This window comes from Asterias amurensis, chromosome 6 (assembly GCF_032118995.1).
Source record: "Asterias amurensis chromosome 6, ASM3211899v1".
Classification (NCBI taxonomy): domain Eukaryota; kingdom Metazoa; phylum Echinodermata; class Asteroidea; order Forcipulatida; family Asteriidae; genus Asterias; species Asterias amurensis.
Genome location: NC_092653.1, coordinates 21,343,114 through 21,352,239, shown reverse-complemented (window position 1 = coordinate 21,352,239; position 9,126 = coordinate 21,343,114).

Below are 9,126 nucleotides of genomic sequence, written 5' to 3'. Positions count from 1 at the left end.
AGTTATTTTGAGTAATTACCAATAGTGTCCACTGCCTTTAAATCAATCGTAAGATTGAATGCGTCAAACAAAACACAATACGTACCAATGAACAAGATCCTTGATTTTATTCTCGCATCATTTACTACAATTAGTCATGTAAAAAGGAAATAGGCGGGTATAATGCATAAATCAATCCCAAGATTTTTAACAAGCCGTTTTGGAAAGATATTCCCCGCAAAGTTACTTTGTGCTGCATATAGAAGTTTGTATAGGGCCATTGATAAATACTTGTAGTTAAACAGTAGTATAGGTTTTCCCGGTCAAATTCGGCAAATGAGCAGTCAATTTCATTTTCATGCGTTCGAATTAAAGCTGTTTTGCCTCTCCAGTTGTTACTGCGTTTCAAATTCAGAATTCGGTCATTCAATTTCGTTTTCAGTCAAGTCAAATTCCTTTAGCACTCTGTTCAATTTAGCGTATCGTCATTTTTTTCGTGACACACACGCCTCAAGAAGCGTCTGCGAATTTGAATGCTGCTTTAATGAATTGTTAAATTGAATGATAATTTTGTTAAATCGAATGACGCAACATTACATATGACTAGTCATAAAACGAAATCGAATGACCCTTTTCAGTAGCATTCGATTTCGTGCGAAATAGAATAGCTTGATGGTTAAATTGGCTGCTCGTTTGCCGAAATTGACCGAGAAAACCTATATATTGAAGAAATAAACAAAGTAAAGATCATACACATTGTTATTCTAAGTGGTTACTTTAAATTAAGTTTATAATCCAATCGATGTTATTTTGTAAACTTATATGATTCCTTGTTTTCCTTTGAGGTTGTTCCGTTTCGTTTCATGTAAAACAAGAGTTTTTATTATTACCCTGCACTCTTTAGTGCGCAATTTGATCACGGTGTCCCTCCAAGGCCACCATAAATATCACAATTAAGATTATACAGTATATCAAAGACATTTATCTCCTCTATTTATGTGTATGTAAACTATTGGTATTTATATGTATTCAATACTGATTCAAACTTTGAGGCTCTGTTTGTGTCAAAATCATTCAGATCCCCTTCTTTCAGAACCGTATATTAGGAGAGTTGTGCTTCCCAAGAAACGTATGGGGTGCCAGACTAGTCTGCCTAGAGTGGGTTGTGCTCATAGAGTTATATATAAGAACTAGAGGGCGCACTTGCCTATACGCGCTCCGGCATGCGCGCAGCAGGCGGCCATTTTCTAAGTTGACAAAACTGCATAGAGTTATATCCATAGAGTTACTCTATGGTTGTGCTGCATATCCAGCAACCACGTGACCAAAGAAAACTGCCCCCCCCCATGTCGCAACTCTCTCAATACACAGCTCTGCCTTCTTTGTGTGTAGCGCCCCCTCGTGAGAGAAGTATAACAGGGACAATTGTGTCGATACGGTGGTGGAAATATAGACTAGACCCCGGTCTTTATCCTTAGGATACAAAGTGCTAGGGATAATGCAACCAAAAACCCTAAAGAGAATAAAGAATAGTAAGCAAAAATACAAAAAGTGACAAAATCAAAATCACATCAGATGGAGCGATTAAACAAAATAATGTGTTTTTAAAAGTTCTTTAACTGTTCTACAGAAGAAACATTCCGGATGTTTGTTGGGAGTAAGTTCCAGTTGCTCTATGAAATTGGGCCCTGATATAGGGTTAATGGAAAAACGAAATTCTATAAAAGAAAATAGGGCCTTGGGTGTTTGTTGGCGGTGTGAGAAAATGTGCATTGTGTTTATTTCCCTAGCCATAACAACAGTAAGCAGGTTGTTTGAACGAAGGGCCGGGAGTGTTCGGGATGTTTCCAGAACATTCTCCCCCTTTGTATTAACCGCACTCAGAACATTTGGCATCACGTCCTTCCACGTTGTACATGCCCCAGCGTGTATCACGGTATCTGTTATTTCAGGCATCATTCAACTGCTCCAGGGAACAGAGCGACATAAACTGCTCACAAAAAGTAAGGAAACTTTTTTCAATCCGGTATATTTGTTATTATTTAATACTCTTTTTGTATTTGGTATGTATCATTGCAAAGCTGAACTCTTCCTCTTTAAAATGATACCACAATTGCAATGATTACATGTTGCTGGACTTGACCACGTTAATGAGAATGAGACAAAGTCACAAATCAAATGTGCCAAAATTAGCAATATTTTTGTGTTACTGTATGAATTGACACTGTAATTCAAACAAGCAAGACAACTTACTGATCTTAATCCACTTGATTGAGACAATAAATTTTGTATAGGGCAAGACAACTTACTGATCTTAATACACTTTATTGATACAAAAAGTTCAGTAACGAGTGGATAATCCGAAGGCGTTGATGACAGCATGGCACCTTCTTCTCATGCTGCACACAAGTCTTGTGATGCGCTGATGATGAGGAATTGGCGTTCCATTCTTCATTAAGGAACCTGGTTTGGTCAGCCACAGTTGATATGTTGGTGGTTCTGGCGCGGACAGCGAGGCCAAGCTGGTCCCACAGATGTTCCATGGGATCCAGGTCTGGACTGTTAGCGGGCCAATCCATCCGGTGCACCTCAACATTTTTCAGGTAGTCAGTCACCAGTCGGGCTCGAGGGGGGCGAGCGTTGTCATCTTGAAAGATGGAGTTTGGTCCAAAGTCTGCAAGTATGGGACTGCATCCGGCTGTAGAATATCTTCTTGCAAATACCCATCAAACAAGGTGTTTTTCCATGAGATGAGGGTAAATTGTGTCCGATGAGTTCACTGGTGAAAATCACTGGGTAATGGTTCTGAAAAGCTTGATCGGTTTGATTAATGAGCATTACCTATTGACCATTCACAGACAACGGTAATTTTGGCACATTTGATTTGTGACTTTGCCTCATTGTTATTCATGTGGACAAGTCCAGCAACATGTAACCATTGCAAATGTGGTATCTTTTTAAAGAGGAACAGTTCAGCTTTGCATTGATATATACCATATACAAAGAGAGTATTAAATAATAACAAATATACTGGATTGAAAAAAGTTTCCTTACTTTTTGTGAGCAGTTTAGAATATTCTGCACATTTGGCTTGGGCCGACTTCCTTTCACTCATCTTATATTTGTTTGTTGTCAAACAAATACCAGACTTTTCTGCAGAGTGAAACATAAAGAAAGGCATCGTTATTTTAAAATAATAATAATGGCTTCTTATATAGTGCTCATATTCGTCACTCAGTGACGCTAAAATACGCTTTAACATACAGTATTTCCCGCAGGGTATGTGGGACTACGTTATGGATTATGAGAACAACTCATTTTACATAGCACCATGCAAGGTGCTGTGGCGCAATAGACCTTATGCACATGACGTCATTTCAGTAGGGCGCCCTCACCTAGAGGTCAAAAGGACCTAACTTCCAGGTCATCCGGAAGTGGGACCATATCTCAAGAACTACACAACCGATTTTCAATAAAGCTTTGAAGCACTTCATGAAAGCAAACAAAAACAAAGAAACGTAACAGCTTTGTGTTTATTTTGTTATATGTACACTGGACAATATTTGTAATTGTCAAATGTCAAATACCAGTCCTCCCAATAATATTGATGTATCTCAACATACGCATAATATGACAAACCTGTGAAAATTTGAGCTCAATTGGTTGTCGAAGTTGCGAGATAATAATGAAAGAAAAACACCCTTGTCACACGAACTTGTGTGCTTTCAGATCTGATGCTTGATTTCGATCGAAATCAAATTTTTGAAAGTTACTTCTTTCTCGAAAACTACGTTGCTTCAGAGGGAGCCGTTTCTCACACTGTGTTATACTATCAACAGCTATCCATTAATCGCTACCAAGTAAGTTTTTATTCTTACAATTATTTTGAGTGATTACCAACAGTGTCCACTGCCTTTAAATGGCTCCGTCTGATTTTAATACACGCGTAAAGAGATTAAAGTGTTGTGGGTTTTTGGTTGAAGGTTTGTTGTTCGGGCAGCCAATTAAAGTCATATTAATGTAACAATAGATTTATTGATTGTTCATTCTTAAAATGCAGCGAGAAAGATCAAATTAATGACTCATCCTTGGTGTAAATTAAAGGCAGTGGACACTGTTGGTAATTACTCAAAATATGTATTATCGTAAAACCTTACTAAAGCCCTTTTCACACTACAGAGCCATTTCCCGGGAAATCAACTCCCGGGAAAATCCCGGGAGTGTTTAACCCCACCGCCACCCCAGCAACCGTTCTCACTATCCCAATTTAGTAACTCCTGGGAGTACTATTTCCCAGGAATATGCACGGTCGTTTCACACTTACGATCAAACCCCAGGAAATGTGGTAAACAGATCAGCCCATGCGGAAGTTACAATGTTTGTGGACGGAAGTCCCTTCCCACAATGCCACGCGGCCGGCTGCAAAATTCTTGCCACATGCGACCCAAAATGGCTGCACTTTAATTGTGTATTTGCGTGTTGTTATACCAATATATTGTGTGATTACGGCGGAGAAGAAGTCTTGCAGTTCGGGGAAGACGTCGCTGGCGTCTTGTCAGGAGAAGACGATTGTTGTGACAGTGTTTTAAAGACATGTGGTATAACAATCGGATGGAATATGTCGTGCGATTGACGGGTTTCATGGCACTTGCTGGAAGTATTTATTGGTCAAAGGTCAATCTGGTCTACCATGAATAGCGGCCACTGGTGGGAGCAAGTTGCTTTTAGAAAAAGCGAAAGGGAGCTTTCCATCTGCGACAGTTTTTTTTCTTTTGAGAACTGTAATTGAATGGACTTTTGTGTCCGTGTTTTACCCAGAGGTTTTGTGTTGGCGTTCATCTCAATTTTTGCCTGTTCACACTATAGTTATTTCCCGGGAAATTCCCGGGAACTTTTGGTTGATCTGTTCACACTACAAAGATACTCCCGGGAATTTCCCGGGAAATGACGTTTTCCCAGGAAATAATTAACCCTGCTCAGGGGCAGGGTTAAGGAATCAACCCTGGGGTAAGGCCTAGAAATTTTCTGAATGGCATTTTCGAAGGATTGCATAATAATGTCCATGATGTTAGGGCCAAGATAGTTAAAGGTTTTATAGAAAAAAATACCGCATAGTCGATTTTGCACAATCTGACAATAGCAGTAGAAAAAAAAGAAGCATTCTTCCCTTCCAACATCAACAGTGCTGTTTTCCCATCGTGCAAAGAAAGAACACGGAATAGGCTTTAGCCCTATATTGGCTAGCATTTTTTCATGGCTTCATAAAGACTTTTAAATGTATGTTTCTTCAAAAAAAAAAAATGTTTTTGCAGGAGAACACTTATGCAATAGAAAATATTTAGGCCTTGAAAAACAAAACTATTATCATACCGACCTATAGTCTTTTTTCCCCAAGGTTTTCAGTTTTTATCTGCAATGGGCAGGGGTCCGTTAATATTCAGCTTCACGCAGGCAGAAAACTTTCCCGTTTCTTGTAGGCCTATATGCCCATCTAGCTGTTTTTGGACTGCATCGTCGGCCAAAAATGCAACTAGTTTCAAAATTTCATCATCACTCCATCGGTCACTTCTACCCATCGTAAAAAATTGAGCAACAGATTGAACTAAAATATTTACTGTCAGGTGGTAGACAGCAATGTCGATCGAAGAACTCAAATCTGACTCTGGACAACAAAAGTCCATCAACGGCCAAGTACATGTAAAAATACGAAATACCATACACACATGGCGTGTGTACGAGAAGGAAGCTTGTTCACACCAACTATTTATTCTACTCCTATTCCATTCACGTGGTCATTGTTTTTAATTCATATATTTATTTATAAATTACAGATGTAATTCAATTTTATTTTCGTACCTAAACGTAAACACTTTCAGAAGAAGAAAACAAAAAAAGGGCTATTGTTACCACGCGAATTATTTGGCGCGCTATTTTTGACGTCTGTGACCTTTCGAGATTAATGACGTCTCAACACAGTAGAAGCAAAAGGTGGGGTAAGTTAAACCCGCTTTCGTTCTCACTAGCTGTTTTTCCCGGGTAAAACGTTTTTCCCCGGGGTTAACTCCTTTAACCCTACCCCTTAACTGGGTAAATTATTTCCCGGGAAAATGTTGTTTCCCGGGAATTGTTTTGTAGTGTGAACAGATCGACTAACATTTCCCGGGAATTTCCCGGGAAATACCTGTAGTGTGAAAAGGGCTTAAGTCTATTGGTTGGATGAGTTTGATTGATTAGGTGGGTCAATGGACTTCTAAGCTTCTTAAACGACCTCTTTTTACTTCACTTATCCAATGTACCTTTATTTGATGAGACAAGCCTGCCAATAACCTTGACTCTTTATAAGCATATCAAATTGTCTCCCATTGTGTTAAAACTTATTCAATAGTCTGTATAGGGGGAATCTAACTCCAATACAAAATAGTTCATTCAACGGAATCCTTTTGAGTTGTTAGCAATAGTGGCCAAGAAAGATCACCAGAAAGATAGCGTGACAAGGAGTTTTGCTTATTGGAATGTCTCTATGGCCCTTTCCATGGTAAAGCAGCCTAATAGACTAGACTAGATTTAACAAAAAGGGCTCGACAGAAGTATCACTTGATTTGAATAGCAAGTGACTGTCTTTATAGTAAAATTGCCATTACTCGATTGACAAAAGTACCATTTTAGGCACAAGGCTTCCTATAAGGCTCTTTTATTTAATATTAGGCGATGAGCCCTCCGGAATTTTCTTTTTCTATGTAAATCTGACAATTTCAAAATGGCCGCCAAATATGAAAAAATATCATTTTTCTTGAGTACTGTGAGTCATAAAAAGCTCAGGGTGGTTGCCAAATATTATGTGACTTACAGGTAGTTGGAAACTATAGTAACAAAATATTAATTATTTTTTTATATATTATAAATACCGTAGATATTCAACTTTCAAACACCCGCAGCCCATCCCCCCCCCCTCCCTAAAATCAACCCAATCAAAGTTCAACTTCTTTGGGCGGATCCAAACATTTTGAGGAAAGTTCGTTTCGGGCCTGTCCGAGGAGAAAACAAAACAGTAGATATAGACGCAACTTTATGTTTTCAACCATTTTAAAGGGACACATTGCCTTGGATCGGTCGAGTTGGTCTTTGAAAAGCGTTTGTAACCGTTTTTTATAAAATGCATATGGGTAGAAAGATGTTGTAAAAGTAGAATACAATGATCCACACAAACATGCCTCGAAAGTGCGTGGTTTTCCTTTTACCTCGACGACTAACACGTCGGCCATTTATGGGGGGTCAAAATTTTGACTCCCATAAATGGCTGACCGTGTTAGTTCGCACAGTAGAAGAAAAACCACGCAATTTCGAGGCAAACTTGTGTGGATCATTGTATTCTACTTTTAAAACATCTTTCCAACCATATGCATTATATAAAAAACGGTTACAAACGCTTTTGTTTTGACCAACTCGTCCGCTCCAAGGCAACGTGTTCCTTTAATGTTCTCAAAGTAGTATACATTCATATGGTGAATAAAAAACAAAAATAAACTTACAAAACACTTTTATGTATGAATAAAAAAAATGTAAAATATGAAGTTGTTTCTCAATAAAACAATATAATTTAGCAAAAGAAAAAGACAAAAATCTAGGTTTCTTGCTTTATAACAGTATAAATAAAATTGGATATCATTCTGTTTTTTAGACAGCATGGTTTTCCTGCACGGTGATTGGCTGACGATGATATCATCGATTGATATGGCAGCCTGCTGTTTTTCGTGGGTATGGTGCCCCGACCGCCAAGCCAGCGTTAGTCGAAACAACCAAAGAGTCTGTCTAGCATGCGCTGAATCTGGGGGCCGCTCATAATGCTAGACAGGCTCTTTGGTTGACCTTAACTTCCAGGTTATCCAGAAGTGGGACCATATCTCAAGAACTACACAACCGATTTTCAATAAAGCTTTGAAGCACTTCATGGAAGCAAAACAAAAACAAAAAACGTAACAGCTTTGTGTTTATTTTGTTATATGTACGCTGGACAATATTTGTAATTGTCAAATGTCAAATGCCAGTCCTCCCAATAATATTGATGTATCTCAACATATGCATAATATGACAAACCTGTGAAAATTTGAGCTCAATTGGTTGTCGAAGTTGCCAGATAATAATGAAAGAAAAACACCCTTGTTACATGAATGCTTTCAGATCTGATGCTTGATTTCGAGACCACGGACTCTAATTCTGAGGTCTCGAAATCAAATTTTTGAAAATTACTTCTTTCTCGAAAACTACGTTACTCAGAGGGAGCCGTTTCTCACACTGTGTTATACTATCAACAGTTATCCATTAATCGCTACCAAGTAAGTTTTTATTCTTACAATTATTTTGAGTAATTGCCAACAGTGTCCACTGCCTTTAAATGGCTCCGTCTGATTTTAATACACGCATAAAGAGATCAAAGTGTTGTGTGTTTTTTAATATTAAACTGCAAAAATGACAAGTTGAAGGTTTGTTGTTCGGGCAGCCAATTAAAGTCATATTAATGTAACAATATATTTATTGATTTTTCATTCTTCAAATGCAGCGAGAAAGATCAAATTATTGACGCATCCTTGGTGTAAATTAAAGGCAGTGGACACTATTGGTAATTACTCAAAATATTTATTATCATAAAACCTTACTAAGTCTATTGGTTGGAAGAGTTTGATTGATTGGGTGGGTCACTGGACTTCTAAGCTTACGACCTCTTCTTACTTCACTGATCCAAGGTACCTTTATTTGAAGATGAGCCAAGCCAAGAACCTAGACTCTTTATAAGCATATCAAATTGTCTCCAATTGTGTTAAAACTTATTCCAATAAAACTAATTCCAATACGAAATAGGTTATTCATCCATGATTCAAAGGAATCCATTTGAGTTGTCAACGATACTTGGCCCAGAAAGAATGCCAGAAAGATAGCGTGACAAGGAGTTTATGCTGATTGGAATGTCTCTATGTACGACTGCCCTTTCCATGGTAAAACAGCCTCTCGACAGACGTATCACTTGATTTGAATAGCAAGTGACTGTCTTTATAGTGAAATTGCCATTACTCGATGGACAAAAGCACCATTTTAGGCACAGGGCTTTTTATTATTTAATATTAGGCGAGGAGCCCTCCGGAATTTTCTTTT